Source organism: Trachypithecus francoisi, unplaced genomic scaffold (genome assembly GCF_009764315.1).
Source record: "Trachypithecus francoisi isolate TF-2019V2 unplaced genomic scaffold, Tfra_2.0 Lachesis_group7, whole genome shotgun sequence".
Taxonomy (NCBI): Eukaryota; Metazoa; Chordata; class Mammalia; order Primates; family Cercopithecidae; genus Trachypithecus; species Trachypithecus francoisi.
In genome coordinates, this window is record NW_022681472.1 from 67,451,322 (window position 1) to 67,475,412 (window position 24,091).

Consider the following 24,091-nt stretch of genomic DNA (forward strand, 5'->3'; position numbering starts at 1 on the left):
CTCTTTTTAAAGGTTCTCAGATCAAAAGAGACAACATCTAAGTAGATGAACTAGAGATTCCACACCAAAGAAACCTTATTCACAAAAAACAAGGCAATTCTAGAATTCAAACTGATAATGTAAAAGAATGATACTTTGCCAAGACGGTGTCTAAAAATGGAATGGCTATATTTGACACAAGGAAAGAAATAAATTATTGTGGCCAGAGAGTTGGATGGCACCCAAACTTCTGCCCTTTCTAGTTTGTAAATAATTACTTTTCTCCATCAAAACATGGAACTTAAATCCCTCCAGTAGAGTTGTGATCCATTTGACAAATGGACTGCAGAGGTAGTACCATTCTAAATTTCTAGTCCACGTATAAATAAAGCATTAAGGCAACTCCCTCTTTTTTACTCTTGGAGTCCTTCACGAAACTACCAAACACAGAAAAAAGCCACATGAAAAGTATAAGGTTACAAACAATCACCTCTAGCCCATAGGCCCAACTACCATCTGAGTCCAACTACATAAGAGATCAGAAAAAAGATCGGAAAACAACCAGGTAAACCTAGGAACTGGTGGTTTGTTTAAGCCAGATGTTAGCAAACATTTTTAAGAAAAAGTTACAAACTAAATATTTTAGAATTTGTGATTCATATATGGCATCTGTTTTTACAACCTTTAAAAAATGTGGAAAGCATCAATAGTTAGCAGGTCATACAAAACAGGTCACAGGCAGTGAGAAATTCTTTGTTGATGCTTGTTTTCAGCCACTAACTTTTATGCTGATTAAGTAGGAACACGTGACTAAAACAATTTATAAACATATTTTAATCATAAAACTGAAATTTAACAGCATATTGAAAACTTTATAGACTATTTGATAATATGGTATAATTTTATTACAGTTTCAAAACAAAATCTAGGAGGTTAAATTTTCTGACCTGATTTCTCAAACAATAAAACAAAATATGAAAGTATGTTAAAAACTAAAGAACCACTAATTCATTCATTATGGAAATAAATAACAGCATTGCAAGTTTTATTATATTTTAGGTGTCTTCTAGTTGATCAATTAGATTGCTAGCCTATAAATTCCAAATTGAAATAAAATTGCCACCAGTAAATTATAGGGTAATGAAGAGTTTTAAAAAATGCATCTGGCCGGGCGCGGTGGCTCAAGCCTGTAATCCCAGCACTTTGGGAGGCCGAGACGGGCGGATCACGAGGTCAGGAAATCGAGACCATCCTGGCTAATACGGTGAAACCCCGTTTCTACTAAAAAATACAAAAAACTAGCCGGGCGACGAGGCGGGCGCCTGTAGTCCCAGCTACTCGGGAGGCTGAGACAGGAGAATGGCGTGAACCCGGGAGGCGGAGCTTGCAGTGAGCTGAGAGCCGGCCACTGCACTCCAGCCTGGGCGGCAGAGCAAGACTCCGTCTCAAAAAAAAAAAAAAAAAAAAAAAAATGCATCTATTTCATTTTGCCTTGCTGAAATCCTTCCTATTACCTCACAAGAAGATGCTTCAATCTCATACACACCAATGTTTGTATATCAAACTCTGCAATTTCTTTGTCTATAATGATACAATTACTTAAGACTAATAAACACCGATAATAGTAATTAATTAAACTAATTATTAAGTACATATTGTGATTATAGTAGTAGCTTTTGGCTTTATGGGGAAAATGAAAACACAGCACATATGTTGATGAGGAAAGTAATCTTTAAGAGATAAGATGCACAGAGAGAAGAGGTAAAATAGGAAATAACTTTTATTTATATTCACATGGTAATTTTCACAGAGTATCTACTCAGAATATTTTCCAATTGACAAAAAATAAGGTAAAATATGATTAGATGTCAAGTGAATGCTATGACTAATAATTTAGAAGAGGTATATTTATTGTTAAACTTTAAAAAAATATATTTATTGGCTGGGCGTGATGGCTCACACCTATAATCCCAGCACTTTGGGAGGCTGAGGTGGGCGGATCAAGTGGTCAGGAGTTCAAGACCAACCTGGCCAACATGGTAAAACTCCATCTAAAAAATTAGCCAGGTGTGGCCTGTAATACCAGCTACTCGGGACGCTGAGTCAGGAGAATCTCTTGAACCTGGGAAGTGGAGGTTGCAGTGAGCCGATATTGCGCCATTGCACTCCAGTCTGGATGACAGGGTCAGACTCTGTCTCAAAAAAAAAAAAAAGTTTATTGATCTTTGATATATATCTTTGGTGTAGAAATAAAAATTCAGAAGAAGTGAAATCAGTAATCTGTTATATCATTAGGTTTTCAATTTTTTGGTTTCACAGAAAAACTAAATATATGAAGGTATAGATAGACAAATATAGATATATAATATAAATATTTTTCAATTAAAATACACTTTTGGATGTTTGGTTCTAAGAGGGAATATATAAGACATTTTAAAATCTCTATTGTGAGTGACTTTCAAAATTACAATTATTAGCTCTATTTTATCTTTATATAGAGCATGTTATCTCAGCAGACAAGTAAATAAGACTCAATTCACAAGTCTTTACATGGAATCTGGCCCGGTGCAGTGACTCATGCCTGTAATTCCAGCACTTTGGGAGGCCGAGGCAGGCAGATCACAAAGTCAGGAGATCGAGACCATCCTGGCTAACACAGTGAAACCCCGTCTCTACTAAAAATACAAAGAAGCATTAGTCGGGTGTGGTGGCGGGTGCCTGCAGTCCCAGCTACTTGGGAGGCTGAGGCAGGAGAATGGTGTGAACCCGGGAGGTGGAGCTTGCAATGAGCCGAGATCGCGCCACTGTACTCCAGCCTAGGTGACAGAGTGAGACTCCATCTCAAAAAAATGAGTAAATAAATAAATAAAGTATACGGAATCTTTGCTTGAATATCTGTTCTTTTAGATACTTAGCGACAAGGCCATTTCATCCACTTCTTATAAATAAACAATCATATAATATCCCATGTTTATTCAATATTGCTGCTTATTTGTTTACATCATTTTGTCCCTATACTATCAGTTTCACATTGGCTCTTTCCTGATTATCATGCAAAATTTAGATGATCCTTTCCCTGTATTCCCTACATTCTCTCGTGCATAGAAGAGATTGTATTCATACATCGACTTTAAGTGTTCTAAGCAGAATCACCATACAAACCTGGAGGTTTTCTTGAAAATATGCAAAATGCTTTCAATCATTTACTCTCCAGACATGTAACATTTATGCTCAGTATTGTCTTTACATGAGCAGACTGAGAAAATGTGCTTTCCTATTTGTCACAGGAAAAAAGAAGGGCAAAGAATTGGGCATTTATAACTCTGACAAAGAGAAAATGTACACTGACATACTATTCTTTGGCCCATATTTAAAAGGCTTACAAACCATAAAGTTCTGCTACACTCCACTTTTCTGGCAAATTTGTGTCTTGTTGGAAGTAGCAATCTTGGCGAGTTTTTGTTTAAGCATTCTAACTGGTGAAATTTGAAGGTTAAAACCAAGATATCTAATAAGTCGCCTCGGTTTTTAAAACAAAAATAAGGTTCACTGATTCTACTAACTTTTATAAGGAACTCTTACAACTCAACAGCAAAAAATCAAATACTCTAATTGAAAAATTGGCTAAGAACTTGCTTGAGTAGACATTTCTCTAAAGAAACGTACAAATGGACAATAGATACATGAAAAAATGTTCAATGTCATTATATCATGGAATGCAAATCAAAATCACAATGAAATCTTTACGCCTGTCAGGATGGCTATTATCGATAAAATAAAAGATAGGAAGTATTGGCGGCCAGGTGCGGTGGCTCACGTCTGTAATCCCAGAACTTTGGGAGGCCTAGGCGGATGGATCACGATGTCAGGAAATTGAGATGATCCTGGCTAACACGGTGAAACCCTGTATCTACTAAAAATACAAAAAAAAAAAAAAAAAAAAATTAGCCGGGCATGGTTGCTGGCGCCTGTAGTTCCAGCTTCTTGGGAGGCTGAGGCAGGAGAATCGCGTGAACCTAGGAGGCGGAGCTTGCAGTGAACTGAGATTGGGCCACTGCACTCCAGCCTGGGTGATAGAGCGAGACTTGTCTCAAAAAAAAAAAAAAAAAAAAAAAAAAAAAAAAAATGAAGTATTGACAAGGATGTGGAGAAAAGATAACCCTTGTACACTATTGGCAAGAATGTTAAGTTGTTACAGCTATTATGGAAAACATGATGAAGGTTCTGCAAAAAAATTAAAATATATATAATTATCATATGATCCAGCAATCTCACTTCTGGGCATATTTCTGAAGGAAATAACATCAGTATCTTGAAGATATATCTGTACTCCTATATTTATTGTAGCACTATGCACAACAGCCAAGATGTAGAAACAACCTAAATGTCTATTCACAGATAAACAGGTAAAGAAAATACGGTACATTCATCCACAGGTAAATGAATGAAGAAAATATACATGCAATGGAATACAATTGGAATATACATAGAATGGAATCCTATTTGGCCTTAAAAAAGAAGAAAATTCTGTAGTATGCAACAACTTGGATACATCTTAAGAACATTATGCTAAGAGAAATCAGCCAGTTACAGAAAGATAAATGCTGCATGATTTCACTTATATAAATTACTTAATTCTTTTAAACTAATAAAAACCATGGAATCAAAGAGTGGAATGGTGGATGCCCGGGGCTAGGAAAAGAGGAAAATGGAGGTACTAATCAACAGGTATGAAGTTTCACTTATGAATAGGTTCTAGATGTCTGTTCTACCACATTGTACCTAGAGTCAATAGTAATTTATTGTACACTTACACATTTTAAAAATACAGTAAATATATATATTTAGCATAATATATTTATAACTTACAACTCTACAAGACCAAAAAGACCATCATTAACAAACTACTTAAAGAACATCATCAGAAAACATAAAAGACACATGGAATATAAATTATGAACATATAGTCAATGAAAGACAAATGAAGACATAAAGAACATTTAATATAGCAACATTTTCACCCATCAAATTCACATTTTAAAATATAATATTCAGTGCCTTTGAAGGTTAGTTAATGTTCAAGATAGATTCAGAGCTGGTTAGAGTTGCGTCAATTAGTAAGATATTTATGAAAATATTTAAAGAGCCAATATCCATAGTTATTAATCACTGAGAATCTCTTATGAACGATTTAAAATTATTAACCAAATTATATGTCAAAACATTTATATATACATATGCCAAACTTTGGGGAACAACTTACATTTCAAACTGTAGTGAAATGATTAATATGTTATACCATATCTGCCACCAAAAAAAGATAGCAAACGCTTGCTAGAACATGCAACTATATCCTCATGTTGCCCACTTGTGAATTAAAGCCTCATGCTTTAATTCAATCCCTAATGGGTTTGTTTCAAACTGGAAGCACTTAAGTAACATATGCACATTAGCAGCAAAAGGATCTGAAAATGTTAATCCTTAAATTTTCACCTTAGAAAAGCCTGTCTCATAATGTGGAAAAGTTCTAAATCATAGACAGGATGCCTACCATGGTGGACACAAATAATGGGTGTTTGCTGTAAAATGCCCGTTTTCTGTCTTATTTAAATAAGTTTGCATATTTTGCAATAGACATGAAAAATATAATTCTTCCTTTCCCTGATGCTCAGGATTCTTCTCTCCCTTTAACATTAAACTCAAGCTAATAAGTTTTTATTAGCTTGCTATGCAAGTTAATCTAAGATTGTTGAACATTCCCTTTTCTATTCAACTGGATTTACTATTTTCATTGCAAAAAGTTTGCAATTAAATGTGTATTTAGAAAAAACTAAGTAATTACAATGTATACAATGAATATATACATATGTGTGTATATGATATGTGTCATACTATTATTTATCATATATTTGTTGAGTTTTCCATCTGTAAAGTGGTAGTAATAATTGTCGAATAATAATGGTGTGAAGATTCAGGCACTTAAATATTTAATAACTAGCAGAGAGTAGGTACTATATAAATGTCAGTTAAATGACTTTCACGAAAATACATGATTGTTTGTGATGTTTTCTCTCAGGTGCAGGATTTTCAGTCCAAATAGTTATACAGATAACTAAACAATGTTTTAATAGCTTTTTTGTCCACTATGTGTTTGGTCCAATTACCTATCCATGTGCACATATTTTTCAGCAATGTTATTTTATTTTGCAGATGGAAATTATTTTTTCTCTCTTTTACCAGCTATTCCTAACTACCCACCTCCCTTGCTCTTCAGAAATTTAATATCATTCTTATTGTAGAAAAATTTGTGTTTGTGGTTTTAGGTTGTTGCAAAGAAAATAGGCATAGAAACTTATTTCAAGCAATATAACATATTTGAACAAGAGTATAAATTAGATCCTAATATATACAGGTTAAGATCATAGCAAGAGGAAGCATTTCAATTATTTTGCCAGGGGATATTAGGGAAATTTCACTAAAAGGAAAAAAAAAGTAAGGTTATACTCTTGTTTTTACAAGGGGTTAGTACAACTCTTCCCCGACCCCCAGATTGAGGACTGATTATTAAAGACTTATGACGATAGAGTTCAGGGAGTCATATTGTCTCCATTTTTGCATGTTCAAATACTCATTATTTCAGATGTGATACTCTGCTATCCAATTTGATATACTAAAATTCTGCCTTTAGAGAATGTCCTGATATTATATGAATTACATGGTTTAGGGGAACATCTTTTCTCTGTCTTCATGGTCTTAGGATTACCTGATCCCAAAGATTATATTAAAACCTGCTTAGGTCTGTCTGTGGAAGAAAGTCTTTTTCATTATATATATATATATATATTAGAGAAAGGGTCTTGTTGTGTTGCCCATGTTTGAGTGCAGGGCCTATTTACAGCACACTGAAGCCTTGAACTCTGACCTCAAGCAGTCTTCCCACCTCAGGCTCCTGTACCTGGCTGTGAAAATCTCCTTTAAAGTCATATGCTGTTCTGTTGAAATGCTGCTTTGGCTGGAGAAGTCTTATGACCTTATTCAATTACAGAGTCTCTAATATTATTTCTCATTGATCTAATGACATAAATGAAATTTCAAACCCAATATTTAAAACTCATTATAGTTAAAATTTACCCAATAACTCATAACTACCAATAACTTATAACTCTTTTATTCACTGTCATAATTATCATCCACTTATGACACCTCAAGTTAACATAATTGATATTTGATCTTATAATCACAAATGCCATTAGTCACCTATAATAGTTACATTCATCACTAACATAATATTAACTTCCTGCGATGACAATATATAAAATAACCTGAATTGGATTCTATTTGATATTATTATCAATGGCCTGATAGATTGAGAAGATAGTTAATAGCTGCACTGTTAAATATTAAACATTACCTTCAATAAAATTTACTATTTCAATAGTAGCTATTAGAGTATCACATTACAATATTGTTTAATTTTTTAATTTTTTTTCTGATAAACTAATTCTTGTTATAGTTATGTTCTTAATATATTGGAATTAAGATTGTTTTCAAAATGTATTAGCCTGTTTAACATGTGAAAACATTAGTAAAACATATAACATTAGACCAAATTATTTTATTGGTTTCAGCATTTACGTTTGGATCTGTCAGGATCCAATCAGGAGACAGAAACCACACACCAGAGATTTTCAATGGAATAGTTACTATAAAGTTAAACTAGCTCTTGAACTCAAAGGCTTTTGTAGTTATATACTGCTTTGTATACAACTACGTTTTCATTTAGTTGCTTAAGACAATCATGACATATTATTTCTCAGGATTCTTATGATCCTTGGCTGACTGGAATCATCTGGGCAGTCCTTCTATTCCAAATGGTCCAATTTATGCAGTTCCATTGCCCTGGGAGCTCAGCCGGGGATGAGGATAGAAAATCCAAATGGCTCACCCACATGTCTGGTGCCTTAGTTACGGTAGCTGAAACATCTGGATGAGGCTCAACTTCACTAGAAGCAGCATAAGTTATACTTCTTACATGGTGGCACAGAACTCAAAGAGAGCAATAAAAAGTTGGTAGATCTCATTTCTGTCCCATGCTTATTCGCCAAAGCAAGTTGCAATGTCAACTAGGATTCAAGGAGAAGGGAAGTAAACTGTACTGCACGGAGAGAGTTGCAAAAAATACATAAGGATGGGAGAATAGTTGACAATTGTCATTTAAGACGAGGCAGAAAAAGGAATATTAAGGTATATGAAGATAGCAACAGCAGACTGCAGCTACCTACCTAGTGCTGATGAAACAAAGGGAAGAAGTTGAGAAAATTAAAACTTAAAAGGTTAGAGGAGTCGACAATTGAAGCTGGAACTTAGATTCTGATCAGAAGGCACTATTCAGCTAGTGCCATGTCTTGGAGCTCAACAGAGGTTCCTCCTATTTTAAGTATTAGCATATTAAGTCTTTATTTTACTTCATTCAGTCTTTAATGAAGGCTGGCTTCTCTGAAGGTGTAAGATAGAAATGGTTTTGAGAGTGCTGAAATTTAAAAAAAAATGAAAAAACAAACACATGAAATCACGTTCTTACTGAAACAAATTGTCACTATGATAGTGAATAAAATGGGAAACAACTAGAAAAGGAAAAATCAACAGAAAGAAAACAGAAAGGAGAAGGTGTCTTTTCTCCCTCCGGCCTTTCGAGCCAGCCGGCGGAACAGAAATGTGGTTGGTAGTGTCCACCCTGGCATTACAAAGCAGAATATGGTCCTGAGGTGTTTAAACCTGAGGACAGTAGCTACTTCTGCTTATAAAAAATAAAGAGAATGTATATTACCATGCCTTAGTGAATCATTAAATGGGAAATGCCCTTAATTACTTTGCAATATGAAATTTTAAGGGTAATATAAGACATGCTCCCTAATATTGACTTTTACAATGTTTCTGACATTTAATAACCATTAACTAGACATTACACTATAGAAATATTATAATATTTTCCCTCATTAAAAAAGTTATTAAATTCTATATGCATCTTAAAGTTTGTCATGACGATTTTGAAATTAAGTTCCGTAATTATGTTATCTTAACAAATGCATAGTCTCTAAGGATGGCTTCTTATAAAGGTAACATATTTAAGGCTTTAAGGTCTCTAATGTATGTGTTTTTTTTTTGTTCTTATCAGCAATATTTACAGTTACACTACAGATTATCATTTGTGTTACTATAAAGAGTGAAATGTTGTTATAGAATTACAAGAAATAGTTTACTATATACTTTAATTAAAGCATAATTATATACACTCAAATATTTAAAATACAAACATATGTTTATATAATTTTACATTAAATAATTTGTGATTATGGATTGAAGACCCAACCTACCTATTTGTTTTTAGGAAACAACAGAAGCCTGACATTCATGTCAAATCAACTATAATTGGCAATCCTCTTTCTCCTTTTTTACTCTTCAGCTTTCTCCTAATATTAACAAAAGAAGAGTTTCACTAACAAATGAATAAACTTTAAAAAATGGCTTTTATGTAACAATCTGTAGGTGTATAATTAGGAATTCAATATTTTAAGAAATTTAATTTTTATATTTAGTGTGAAATTAGAACAAGAAATAATTTTGGATGTGTATAATATTTAAAGGTAAACCTGTTAGCTAAGAAATAGAAATAGGAAGAAAAGAGTTCAAATTGCAAACCCAAGCCTCCCATTTTATCCTATAATTCATGCAGAATCAATTCCTTCTAGAACAGGGTGTGGTTTTTCTAATAGTGTTCTGACTAAAGGGCTGTTACCTAGCATGGCTATAATTACATGATGTCAGTATTCTATGCACTAAGCAGAAATGTCTATTGCATCCATCTTTTACAAAGGGCAGCAAGGATTCCCCAAAGTCATCAGTTCACATTTCAATTGTTTTAAGCTATGTGAATTGTTTTGAAGTTAAAAAAAATCAAAGACCACATAGTCATTATGACCTGAAACTATATAATTTTAAGCCAAATGTCCCACCTACTTGAGGCATGGCACAGTTATTCTGGCTTTCTTAAAAACAATAAATAAAAATGGGAAAATATAAAAATAAAAAGAAATATGGACAGAGGACAAGAACTACGATCATAGTGCCTCAGCCCTCATGAGGAGACATTTGGGTTTTATTGTTCTATATGAAGTACAATAAATAACATTTCTACAAATGCTGCCTCTGATCTGCTGAAAACATAAGGGGGAAAGAGATAAAACCTACTTCTCTTAAAAATGCTTTCACATTTATATAGGAAACCACAGCCTAGGCTCAGAAATAATTCTTCTCTTACTTGGTAGCAAGTATTAGAGATAATATATTCATTTATTTAGAAAACCCTACTAGTATTTTTAGTCTCTTTCTGTGATTTTGTGTGGCCATGAGGAGATTGTAAAGTAGGCTAAATTCTTGTTATATTCAGAAGTACCCACTGCCCTTATGCTGTTCCCTACCTCTATGTGAAATTTAATTACAACATTGTTTTCTGATTCTGATTCCCTGTCTCACCAACTGAAAACCTTAAAAACTGAGGCATGGAAACATTACCTAGAGGTTATAAAGTTTCTTCTCAAAAAATATTAGTACGCTTTTATTATGTTCAAGAAGTAAGAAAAATGTGTTTATATTTTTTACAATAGTGGACAAATGTATACTTGCTATTCAAAATTTTAGATATCTGTATGTAAACATTTTAAAACTTTAAAAAGTTCTAAATGTTGTAATTGTAATTATCATTATTTATGGTATAAAGAAAAGATAGAAAGTATAAGATATAAAAATGTAGGATGGAACAGGATTAAAGAGAATGTACTCTGAGCCAGAATGTTTGGTTTAAATCTTGGCTATGGCACTGCAAGCATTGGGATCTCAGGTATTTAACCTCTTGGCCTTTTTATCTAAATGAGAGCAATAATAATACTCTCCTATAGATATTTTATGAGGCTTACTGGACTGGTATATTTAAATTATATTGGATTATTTATAGTAATTATGAGCAACATAGATATTAAGTATTACCTATAAACCCACCTATAAACCTCCCTGAGAACAAGGATTTGGGTCAGTTTTGTTTATTTCTGAATTCCTGCCTCCCAGAAGAATGCTTGGTACATAGTTGGCACATGTGCCTGTCTGCATGATTTGTATTCCAATCCATACCTTGCTGTTCTGAAAACTATCTCCTAGGTTCTTCTGCTCAATGGTTACCATGTGGTTTCAACCAAGGGAGGCACTGTTGGAAGACTAACCATCATGGTATTCTTAATTCTCTAGTGCCTTCGCAAATGGATTTTTCCCTATATCTGCCCTACTCTGTGTGATACTTGTCCTCCCAGCTGCTGTTCTTTATGTTACTTCATCATCTCTTATTTGTCTTCTCAGCTCTTGTGTCAACTATACAATTCTCTGTATAAAATACTTCAGTATAAAATACCTAGAATGTTTCTTGTTTCCTTGTTGTCTTGTTGGTCTTGTTTGTGGACATTGATTGATGCTTTACTCAGTAAATAATTGTTGCTTGAATAAATTAACAAAGTGGCAGTTACAAAATGGCACATGTTTATACATTTTGGTTCTTGAAGTTTTGATGTATTACCCCAATGAAAAATAATTCATATTTTATTGTAGATGTACTTAATAAAAATGTGTCTTAGAAATCAGGTTTCCTTCCTAATATTGTAATTTTGAGAGTAATGAAGCAGAGAGTTATCAGCCTCTAATTCTGAAAATAGAAATAATAGAAAGAAGAATATTGATCCCTTATCTAGACCAGAGCTGTTATGGTACACACTCTTCTGCATGTTTGTGTGATAATCTGGGACTTGTCTGGCTTATTTTATTTGTTGCCACATCATTAACCTTCAATTTTATATACTATCTTTTTTTTTTTTTTTTTTTTTTGAGGCGGAGTCTCGCTCTGTCGCCCGGACTGGAGTGCAGTGGCCGGATCTCAGCTCACTGCAAGCTCCGTCTCCCAGGTTTACGCCATTCTCCTGCCTCAGCCTCCCGAGTAGCTGGGACTACAGGCGCCCGCCACCTCGCCCGGCTAGTTTTTGTATTTTTAGTAGAGACGGGATTTCACCGTGTTAGCCAGGATGGTCTCGATTTCCTGACCTCGTGATCCGCCCGTCTCGGCCTCCCAAAGTGCTGGGATTACAGGCTGAGCCACCGCGCCCGGCCTATATACTATCTTAAATGAGAATTATTCTAACAGTATGACATCTTGTTTCCTAAAATATTATGTTATGTCAATAAATGAATTAAATGCAGATTTTTTTCCACTGAAAGCAGTAATAAGTATATCTACACTGAAGCTAATGTTAATACTCAATCCTTAATTAACTCAGGCTATCACTATTTCCTGAGCTGCATCATTTAGAGAAAACAAGACTCAATGCATTGTCTGTAACTGAACTGTGGGATAGTGTTTGCTGTCAGCCAAACTCCTAATACTCATAAGGACTCCAGGATTGTCCCTAGACTGAGTCTATTTGAGAATATCAGTATGCATAAACAAATCATTAAATGTGATTTGTCCAGAGCTAATTGAAATTATCTTGTATATGGCAATAGTAGTTCAAAAGGGACAGGCAATTTGATACAGACAAAAGATAGTGAAACAAAAGTCAGAAGAACAGAGTATTATCTAAATATTGCCACATACTTTGCTGTGAGACTTAACTCATATGCCAGTTCAGAAGAGTTCAGAATGATGTCTGATGTTCCATTTGGTTCCAACGGCTAACCACACAAATGAACTTTTCTAGTATTTAGGCAGACCTAACATATCATTTTGTCATATAGTTAAGTTATACCTTTAAAATAGAATAATATATTTATTTTACCAACATAAATAAAAAGAAAAATGGTTTCTATTCATTTTTAAGATTTCATAAATATCAATAAAAAATACTTAGGCTTTGAAATGTGGGTAAACAATTAAGCATTTCTTCCAAGGTGGAGTTAGCCATTCTTCATCAAATTGTGTTTATTTATTATTTATACTTAAGTTGTGAACAACAATAATTATTTCTCCAAGCCCCCATCCACCTTCACGAAATTAAAATCATCAGTGTATCTATGTTTGAATCCACTTGTAGAACTAAATATACAATCTTGACTTTTAAAATACTTGCATTAATTTATAAACATAGTTAATGAAATAAATTAGCCTATGGTTTAACAAATTTTCTTTTAAAATGTAGAAAATTGATGTAGTTAATAATTGCCTTTGCATTAAATAGTATCTGAAATCTAAAGTTGTAGCACATTCTAGTTTATAAGTTTTTATAAGGATATGATTTTCATCATTTTACTAAAGTATAAGCAACACACCTGACCTGTACTCCCGCCTAAATCTGTTATTGATCCTAAGGGAAAGCTTTCCCTTACTCAATCTATTTAAAAGAAGGTGGTATTGTTTGTTTTTTGTAAAAAGTCAAGAAAATAAACTGGGTATCTTGAGCTAAGCTATGTCTGTGTCTCTTTTGAAAGACAGTTTTCCCTTGTCCTCCACAGAACACACACTTCTCTACTATAAAGGCATACTTTCCACCACATTGCCTCTGTGTGTCTAGGTGGATAAACCCTTTTCAATCTTGAGTTCTGTTAGTGGACCTATTTTGATCCACAAAACAACATGAACGATTAAGCTATTATTAGCAATAAGAGCAATATGGATACCATCATCAGGTATTTCTTTTTTCTCACCTTGCTTAAGGAGGGGATTGTATTTGGGTTGCTAAAGTCCTCAACAATTGGACATTGATTAGAAATGGAAATTAATAAAGCCAGGAATATAATTTCAGACCAAAATAACACGCTAAAAGTCTTGTGATGATTCAGGGTACAGAGATCTAAGATTTTAATATATGAAGAAAGCATTTCAAACTTATCCATTTCTACTGGCTAATGTGTGACTGGACAGGTTGTTTCAGCAGTTAGATGATTTAAAACTGCTCTGACCAAAGAAGAAACCGCATGGCATTTTGACTCCTGTTTGTAGTGGGATTATCCACTGGTGAGTCATTGCAAATGCAGGACTGCATGATCAGGCATGGAACATTTATAGATAAATTCAGTAGACTGCTATAGTAGTGTCAAGGTAGCAAATATTAGCTGCATAAACTTCGCCAAAATACTAGACTGCACGGCCTTTTGCAGAGACATGCAACTTCAAAATGCAAGCTGCTAGATCTCTCTACACAGGCACACATATTTTTAAGTAGGCATGGCTGAAGCAAAGATTTTATTTTTGGAATAATATAGCCTTTTTGACCTTTTAAACTACTTAACTGATGAGTTCTGAGTGAATTACAGATCACTGTCAAAAAATTATTAGTGTGAGGTTAGGTAGATAAAATTAGACCTACTTCTCTAAATTCTTTTAGACACAAATAGATAAGGACATATTAAAGCATTAACCTTAAGTTCATATAACTTGTCCATGGGATCATGTGTAGGGGGAAAATGGTTAATTTCAAGCTGCCAACATTTAAATACATAAACATGTAAGCTTACCTATAAAAATGTGAAAATCTAAAGAGAAGAAAGGTAGTACCTTAAGGAGAAGGCAGTATTAGTAGTAAACTAGTTCTACATGCTGGTATTAGAACTAGTTACTGGTTCTCTGTAGGTCATAAGGGCTTAAAATGCAGATTTATAAATACCAGCTTCAGTTCAGATTTCTCCTAAATGCTGTTTGCAACTTAAAGGCATGTGAACGTTCACTGAAAGCCACTCCCAGGAGGCAGTCCTTGTGAACCCTAAAGTTTTAAGCACATTTTCAGCCCAGATATAGAAAACACATAAAGCTAAACAAAAAGTCTATCTAGGATATTATTCCTAGTTGAATTCAAACTTGTACATTGTTGATATTAGACAATAGTCGTTAACTGGTTGATAAGCATATGTAGTTGAAATCTAAAATCTGCATTGGCACTTACTCAAATATCACTAAATTTTTGCTATCATCTTGGGCATCACTGATAAATTTAGCATGGTAAAATAGTTTTGCCTAGATTTTCCTTCTCTTGCAGTGTTTTTAACCTTGGTGCTTGTAAGTTCCATAATATTTTTTCCCTGTAAAATAAAAATATGCGATACCTGAAGACTTGGCATTAAGCTAATTCAACCTTTGTGTCTTAGAAACTGCAGTAATTCCAGTGAAAGAAACCTCATTCTTGAGCTACTGACAGAATTCTGACACCACCTACACTTGGAGAACCATTTGGCTAAAATAAAAAGTAATTTAATATTGGGGCAGGTTTTAATTCCTTTGGATTTTCAGCACATAAAGGCAGGATATTTTTATTTCAAACTTGAATTCCTTTGAAATTTAACTAGTGGGAGGATTTAATCTTTGAACTTTGTTATTTCCCTGGAAAGTTAATACCACTCAGGGGCTTATTTTCAAATTTATAATATGTCTATAATGTTGTTTTTTTATTAAATGCCTTTATGAATTTTATTATTAGATTTCTTTTTTTTTTTTTTGAGGCGGAGTCTCGCTCTGTCGCCCAGGCTGGAGTGCAGTGGCCGGATCTCAGCTCACTGCAAGCTCCGCCTCCCGGGTTTACGCCATTCTCCTGCCTCAGCCTCCCGAGTAGCTGGGACTACAGGCGCCCGCCACCTCGCCCGGCTAGTTTTTGTATTTTTAGTAGAGACGGGGTTTCACCGTGTTCGCCAGGATGGTCTCGATCTCCTGACCTCGTGATCCGCCCGTCTCGGCCTCCCAAAGTGCTGGGATTACAGGCTTGAGTCACTTAATGAAATATTTAAACTCATAGAATACCTCCTGATAGGCTATGTTGTATAATCTGCCCAAACCTAATTTGGGATGGATAATTAAGTAGAAAATAGATTGTTAGCCTTGGAGCAAAGTAGGTTTGGCATAAAAGTTAATTAGAATATTATTCAGATCTATTTCAGAGCCTCAGACAACAAAATATTAACCATTTTCCAGTAGTCTCAGAGGAGAAGGGGTTGGTTTGAGAGTAGTTGTCTCAGGAAAACTTGTGTGAAAAACTTTTAATCACTTATAACAAAGGGGATGACCTAATTTTTGGTAGATCATGGTCCTAATAATTAAGCCCAACGGATTATGAAGAAAACAGCTATAGAATAATCATAGAAACATTACTTAGTCTGTCTTCTTAATGGATCTTTCCAAGTAGTAAGCATTCTCATCTTTTTTTAGCAGCGTTATTGAAGTGTAATTGACAGAAAAAGATCTGCACATAGTTAATCTGTACTACTTGATGAGTGTGGATGTATGCTGACACCACAATCAAGAGAATAGACAATGCCTCGCAAAATTTCCTTGTGTCTTTGTGTGTGTGTGTGTGTGTGCATTCAGGTGTGTGTGCATGTTATTAATCAATTTATAAAACTACATGTATCATGTACAACATGATGTTTGGAAGTGTATATACATTGTGGAGTGACTAAAGCTAGCTAATTAACATATGCATGAGGTATACATGTTAAGTATATCTCTCTCAATATGAGACACACTATCTTCACATATTGTGAAGTGCACAATGCTGTTGTTAGCTACAGACAATATTTATATAGCAGATCTCTAGAAATTATTCATTACCCATAACTAAAACTTTATACTTAATGAATAACAAGTCCCTATTTGCTCCAGCCCCAAGAACTAGCAACTACTATTTTATTTTCTGATGAGTTTGACCATTTTGGATATCTCATATGAGTAGAATAATGTAGTATAGGTCCTTCTGTGACTGGTTCATTTCACTTAACATAATACCCTGCAGGTTCACCCATGTTGTTGAAAATATAAGAATTTTCACCATTTTTAAGACTGAATAATATTCCATTGTTATCACATTTTTTGGTTCTTTTGTTTGTTGATAGACAGTTGGAAAGTTTGCATGTCTTGACTATTATAAATACTGCTGCTAACAAAAATAGAAGTGCATATATTACTTCAAAATTCTGATTTCAATTATTTTGAATATATACCTTGAAGTGGCATTGCTGGATTATATGGCAGTTCTATTTTGAAATTTTCCGGAATCTCCATTCTGTTTTTATATTTGCTATAACTTTCACATCCAACCAGCAGTGGGAATTTCCACTTTCCCACTGTGGATTCCAATTTTTTCATTTTGCGCTAACACTTGAAATCTTTGAGGTTATTATCATTATTTTTTATAATTGCCTTTCTAAGAGGTGTGAGGTGATATCTCATTTTAGTTTTGATTTGAATTTGTCTGATAATTGATGATGTTGAACATCTTTTCATATACCTGTTGGCCATTGTATATTTTCTTTAGAGAAATATCTAAGTATTTGCTTATTTTTTATTTTATTTTTATTTTTAAATTGACTAATAAAATTATATGTATTATGTACAACATGTTTGGAAGAGTGTATAAATTGTGAAATGACTAAAGGTAGCCAATTCATATATGCATTACCTCACATAGTTTCATTTTTATGGTGAGAACAATTAACATTCTCTTATTTTGCATTTTTCAACAATATAATTACATCCAGAAAAACTCTTTCTAACCATGGTTTGCCTCTGCTTTGTCACCACAACAATAATCATCAACACACAGGAAGACTTCTGTGGCCAAATATGTGTGGGGTTTTCCCATGCACCAAGCAGTGGATACCAGCTGGGTGTCCTCCAATTCAATTCTGACACAGTCTACCTGGAGATAGTGACAGATTCCACATGTTGGGGACTCCGTCCCTAAAATTGCCCGACACCCTCAGACAGCAAATTGCAACCCCAGGCCTCTGCAACATCTGACTGACTGGCTTCAAGCTGGGGTTCCCATTATTACAGGTAACAAGAATGGCATGAATGGAGCGGGAGAGGGCTCCCTGCCACCCCACTAGGAACCTTGGGTGATGGTTCGGTAATTATTGCACTGACTCTCTAAAAGGGATAAATTGGCAGCTGGTGTGAGGAATAGGCCAGTTCCTGATGGTCCACACCTGTTAAGATTAAAGTGTTAATTAAAGGCAAGTCCCAGGGAGAAGCAACTTCCCAGGCATACACCTTAAGAGACAAAAATGGCAAACTATGATCTTCCAGGTGTACTCCACTGGAAAAAGGAAGAAAGCCCAGATGGAAATGCATACAACTTCCTAAACAAACCGTTCGTGCTCAATTCACAAGGGTAAGGAGGGCACTGCACATGCAGAAAGCCCACCCTCATGGACGAATCATGAGAAAAGAGGTGAGCCTACGAAGTCCCAGGACCAAGGTAAAGGCCCTTTTCTGTCTTTGACCTTTAGGTGCCCATGGATCTCTTCTTTCCTTTCTTTCCTGTTCTAAAGCTTTTAAATAAACTTCCACTCCTCCTCTAGAATTTGCTTAGGTATCTTTTCTGCTTTATGCCCCTCAGCGAATTCTTTCTTCTGAAAAGGCGGAGGCTGAAATTGTTGCAGACCCACACAGATATGCTGCCGGTGACTCGGATCTCTTCCACTGCCAGCACCATGACTCCTTTTTTGGTTTCCATTAATTTGCTGGAGCAGCTCACATAATTCAGGGAAATATTTATACATTTACTGACTGACTATAAAGGCTATTGCAAAGGATACATACAAAGAGGTGTGTAGGAAGAGGTATGGGGGAAGGGGCATGGAGCTTCCATAGCCTCCCTGGGCAGCACTCTCCAGGAACTTCCCTGTGTTCAGAGATCCAGAAGCTCCTCGAACCCAGTCCTCCTGAATTTTTACAGAAGCTTCATAATGTCAGTAATTCTTCCCCCAGGGTATAGGTTGGGACCCTCTGTGGGGAGATATTTAAGACTCAGAATAAAAAGGCAGGAGTCCTGCCTTCAGGAAAGTGAAAGGTCAGGAAAAGGTCAGAGAGATCCTGTTTCCTGAGACCTATCCTTGAGGCCTAACACACCCAATATTACAACAAAAGACTGTAACAAGGGTTATGGGAGTTACATCATAATACTACAATAATACATTGTTATTTACTATAGACACCCTGTTGTACAGTAAATCTCTTGAAATTCTTCCTCCTGTCTAACTGAAATTTTGTATCTTTCGACTAAGGTCTCCTCAACTCAACCTCCTCCAACTACCCCAGTCTCTGGTAACCACCATTCTACTCTCTATTTCTATAATCAAAATTTTTAAGATCCAATTTAAGTGAGATCATGCAGTATTTGTCTTTCTCTGACTGGTTTATTTCACTTAACATAATGTCCTTTAGGTTCATCCATGTTGTCACAAATAATAGGATTTCTCTTTTTTTATGGCTAAAGTGTGTGTGTGGTGCTTGTATGCACATTTTTTAAATTCATCCATTGATGGACACTTAGTTTGATTTCATATCTTGGCTACTCTCAATAATGCTGCAATAAATATGGGAGTGCAGATATCTATCTCCCATAATGATTGTTTTGAATATATACCCAGTGGTGGGATTGTGTGGTCATATGGTAATTTTATTTCTAATTTTTTGGGAAACCTCCACATTGTTTTCCATAATGACTGCACTGGTTTACATTCCCACCAACAGTGTGCAAGCATTCTCTTCTCCACATCCTCACCAAAACTTATAATCCTTTCTTTTTCTGATAGCCATTCTAGGTGTGAGGTGAATCTCATTTTAGTTTTAATTTGCATTTTCTCGATAGTTAATTATGGTGAGCATTTTTTCATATACCTGTTGGCTATTTGTATCTCTGCTCTTGAGAAATGTCCATTCAAGTCTTTTGCCCATTTTTAATCAAGTTTTTAATTAATTAATTTACATGATTCTTTATTTTGGAAATTAACCCCTTATTAGGCATATAGTTTACAGATATTCTTTCCGATTCCTTGGATTGTCTTTTCACTTTGCTGGTTGTTTCCTTTGCTGTGCAGCAGCTATTTAGGTTGATGTAGTTCTACTTATTTCTGCTTTCGTGACCTATCCTTTTGATGTCATATCTAATAAATCATTGCCCAGACCAATGTCCATAAGTTTTTCACAGTTGGGCAAGGTGGCTCACATGTGTAATCCCAACAATTTGGGAGGCTGAGGCTAAAGGATTGCTTGACCCCAGGAGTTCATGACCAACCTGGGCAACACAGGGAGACCCCATCTCTACAAAATTTTTAAAAACTAAAATAAAATAAAAATAAAGCATAGCCAGGTGTGGTGGCTTGTGCCTGTGGTCCCAGGTATTGGGGAGGCTGAGGTAGGAGTATTGCTTGGGCCCAGGAGCTTCAAGCTACAATGAGCCGTGATTGCACCATGGTACACTCCAGCCTGGGTGACAGAGAGAGACTCTGTATCAAAAAAAAAAAAAAAAAAAAAGCTTTTCTCCCATGTTTTCTTCTAATTTCAACCCCCTTTAATTAATTTCACAAAGTAAAATTTGAAAATGATTAAAAAGCAACGCTTAACACTGTAATGCCCTTCTTTTCCTTAGGCATAGTTTGTCCAAAGCGTGAGCTCTGAGCTTGAATATGATGAGAAATGCCCTCATTCAGTTATATCATGATTACTAAATCTGCTTAATTCAGAGCTTCAGTTAGTAGAATTATTTGTTTGATAGCATACTTGTAACCTCCACATTAGGCTTTGTAGTAAATAAAGTTAATATCTGTCCCTCTTTGCTTTCTCCTATTTTTCTGGGTATAAAAGTGGGGATATTTACTAGGTGCCATTTTGAGATATGCAATACATATTTTGGCATAATAATTTTTAAAATTTACTAATTATAATTACAATAAAAATGTTACCATATTCTTTCAGCCTTTAACAATATATTTTTAATCTGCTAGACTTTGAAATTTTCTGGCAAATACATACAAACATAAAAACTTACATACATACAAAACAAATAAATTGAAACTCTTCAAAAAGAAGTTGCTGAAAAAAAGGGAATCTATATTATAAAGAGTTACTAGGTATGTTTCAAATAAATTAGTCCTTGTATCATTTCCTAATCCAATTGTTGTTTTAACTAAGTGAACCAAATATGAAAGAGTAGGTGGCATAAAATAATTTAGATCAACATTATAAATTGAGATATTTTATAATATAACTAAAAAAAAAATGTGCCCTGGAAACTGATTGGCTGAATTCAGATTTATTTGCTATTATATGAACTATGTGAACTTAGGCAATTAATCTAATAAATGTTATCTGTTACCACATATGCAAAACAATAATGACAATATTGGTGTTTACCACATTGGATCATTTGAGACTTACATTAGTGACTCATGTAAAGTGTCCAGAGGAGTTCTTGGCATATGGTAAGTACTATAAAATTGTTGGCTGGCCGGTCGCTGTGGCTCATGCCTGTAATCTCAGCACTTTGGGAGGTGGAGACGGGCAGACCATGAGGTCAAGAAATGAAGACGATCCTGGCCAAGATGGTGAAACCCTGTCTCTACTAAAAATACAAAAAATAATAATAATAATAAAAATTAGCTGGGTGTGGAGGTGGGCACGTATAATCCCAGCTACTTGAGAGGCTGAGGCACTAGAATTGTTGAATCCAGGAAGTAGAGGTTGCAATGAGCCAAGCTAGTGCCACTGCACTCCAGCCTGGTGACAAAATGACAAAAAAAAAAGTTGGCTACTTTCACTCACAGGGTACATAATATGTTGAGGATGATCTCAAACAGATATTGTAATGAAGTAGAGATGGTGACCTTCAAAACTTCCAGAGATGGTTCTAAAGTCACTGTAAAGAAAAATGCTTGAGGAAGTCTGAGCAAGTTTTTCACATTTGAAGATAGACACAAATCTAGATGTATATGATAAAAGGAGATACTATTCAACTTTAGACTCGGGAAGTTAATATGTTAAACATAGTAATTAATTTATTCTATTACTGAGAGCAGTGATTCTCAAAGTGTGGGTCCTGGACAAGCCGAATCAGTATCACCTAGAAATTTTTGAAAATAAAATATACGGGCCCCACCCAGACCTATTGAATCATAAACTTGAGAGTAGAGTAGAAATCTATGCTTTAATGGTTCCTCAAAATAATTTGGATATATGTTAACGTGTAAATGCCACTCGTCTAGTTGTGAAATGTTGCTATGTAATGAGGCACTTAGCTACCTAGAAAATGCTGAGAAAACGAATTATGAAATATATCAATTAATACTAATGCTACAATAACATGTGTAAAAGTATAACATGGTGTGTAGACAGAAAAATGATAATGTCTATATTTTACTATCTCCTTATGTCAAACATTATAAATGTTTAATTTTGTAAGCACTCCTGTTAGTATTTTTATACTCATTTTACAGAGAAATACACAGAGGCTTTTATAGGTTAAGATCATAAAGTGAGAAGCTGGCAGACTGAAAATTTTATCTCAGATTCTATAATTCTGAAGACTATATGCTTAACCAACATGCTGTGCCACCTTAATAAGCATAGGGCTGGATAATGATGAAAAGGTAATGATGAAGCCAGGTTATTATTTCATTTCCTTCTGGTCATTTCTCATTCTCACTGAGGACTACTACTTGCCCCATAGAATATCATTTCCTTCTATATCTCCAAAATCATGCCTACCAATGGATGATTGTATAGTTATCTGCCAATGTGTCATATTTTCCAAACTTCAACATATAATGAACTAATGCATATTGGGTGCTTACTATAAGCGACTTTATGTGGCTTTATGTGCTTACTATACTCTACGAAGATAATGCATATTTCAAGAAGTAAACTGTTTAGATGGGGTAAACATAAAAATGATTCTTTAAATAGGTGGCCGTTCAATGACAAAATAATTAGAGGTGATTGATTTTTTCATTTCTGCAAGAGTTAATCATATCTGTTGTGTATTCAATTTGACTTTTAATAATTTGTATCAAGGGAGTCTAATAGAACTGGTTAGCGATCATTCTGTGTTATTTTCACTGATTGTTTTCCATTGATTTTAGGCTATATTTTAAAAAGAAAGCAATAGTTATATCTTGTGAAACAGTGAAATCAGAAAGTGAAGATTAACTCTGTTATGGCCTAGCTATAATACTTGTTCTCTCCATCTGATTATTATGTCATTTCACATTCTTTACTCTTCATTATTGTATTCCATATATTTATACTGCCATTTATATTCAAAGACCTTTCAGCCTCTATTTTACTGCTTTCAAATTTATATATGGTACATTTATAATACTGAGCTAGTTAATTTTTTACTAAGTAATTTTAGGAAAAGTGACACCAAATATTAAAAAACAAATACTATCGCATAAATGTGGGCTGTGCGCGGTGGCTCATGGTTGTAATCTGAGCACTTTGGGAGGCCAGGGCAAGTGGATCACTTGAGGTCCGGAGTTCGAGACCAGCCTGGCCAACATGGTGAAAACTGGTCTGTATTAAAAATACAAAAATGAGTCAGGCTTGGTGGCATGTGCCTGTAGTCCCAGCTGCTCGGGAGGCTGAGGCAGGAGAATCACTTGAACCTGGGAGATGGAGATTGCAGTGAGCTGAGATCACACCACTCCGCTCCAGCCTGGGCAACAGAGAAAGACTCCATCTCAAAAACAAATAAAACAAATGCATACATGTATACATACATACATAAATATGAAATATCATTACTATCAAATAAACACACAACTTTAGCTTTACCCTTATATATATACAAGCTACTAGTAGTTACCTAGTTAGAAAATTTTGTAAGGCTTCAATTTAAAGATATTGTATTTGAATATAAAGGTTTAAAACACAGCAGTGAAGATCCACAGTACTGGTGATGTGTTAGGCCTTTCTTGCATTGCTATAAAGAAATATATGAGGCTGAGTAATTTATAATGCAGAGAGGTTTAATTGGCTCATAGTCCAGAATGCTATACAAATATGGTGTCAGCATCTATTGCAGCCAATAGAATGATTGTCACTGGCCAGGTGCAGTTGTTCATGCCTGTAATCCCAGCACTTTGGGAGGCTGAGGTGGGAGGATCACTTGAGACCACGAGTCTGAGACCACCCTGAGCAACATAGTGAGACCTTGTATCTAAAAAAGAACAATACTAAACATAAAAAAATCAGCCTGGCATAATGGCGTGCACCTGCCTGTAGTCCTAGCTACTTGGGAAGCTGAGGTGGGAAGCT

General features: G+C 34.9%; 1 long non-coding RNA gene across 2 annotated transcripts in view; it reads right to left on the minus strand.

Moving 5' to 3' along the window:
- LOC117079419 overlaps window positions 1–24,091 on the minus strand; it is a 72,905-nt gene that overhangs the window by 13,982 nt on the left and 34,832 nt on the right. The window contains exons 2-4 of one of the 2 annotated variants that reach the window (XR_004435424.1): window positions 9,354–9,449; window positions 8,262–8,509; window positions 7,925–8,102 (exon numbers count right to left, since the gene is read on the minus strand). This is a non-coding gene — a long non-coding RNA (uncharacterized LOC117079419). Of the gene's footprint in view, window positions 1–7,217; window positions 8,103–8,261; window positions 8,510–9,353; window positions 9,450–24,091 lie in introns of those variants that run through there. The other variant, XR_004435423.1, reaches the window with a different exon arrangement.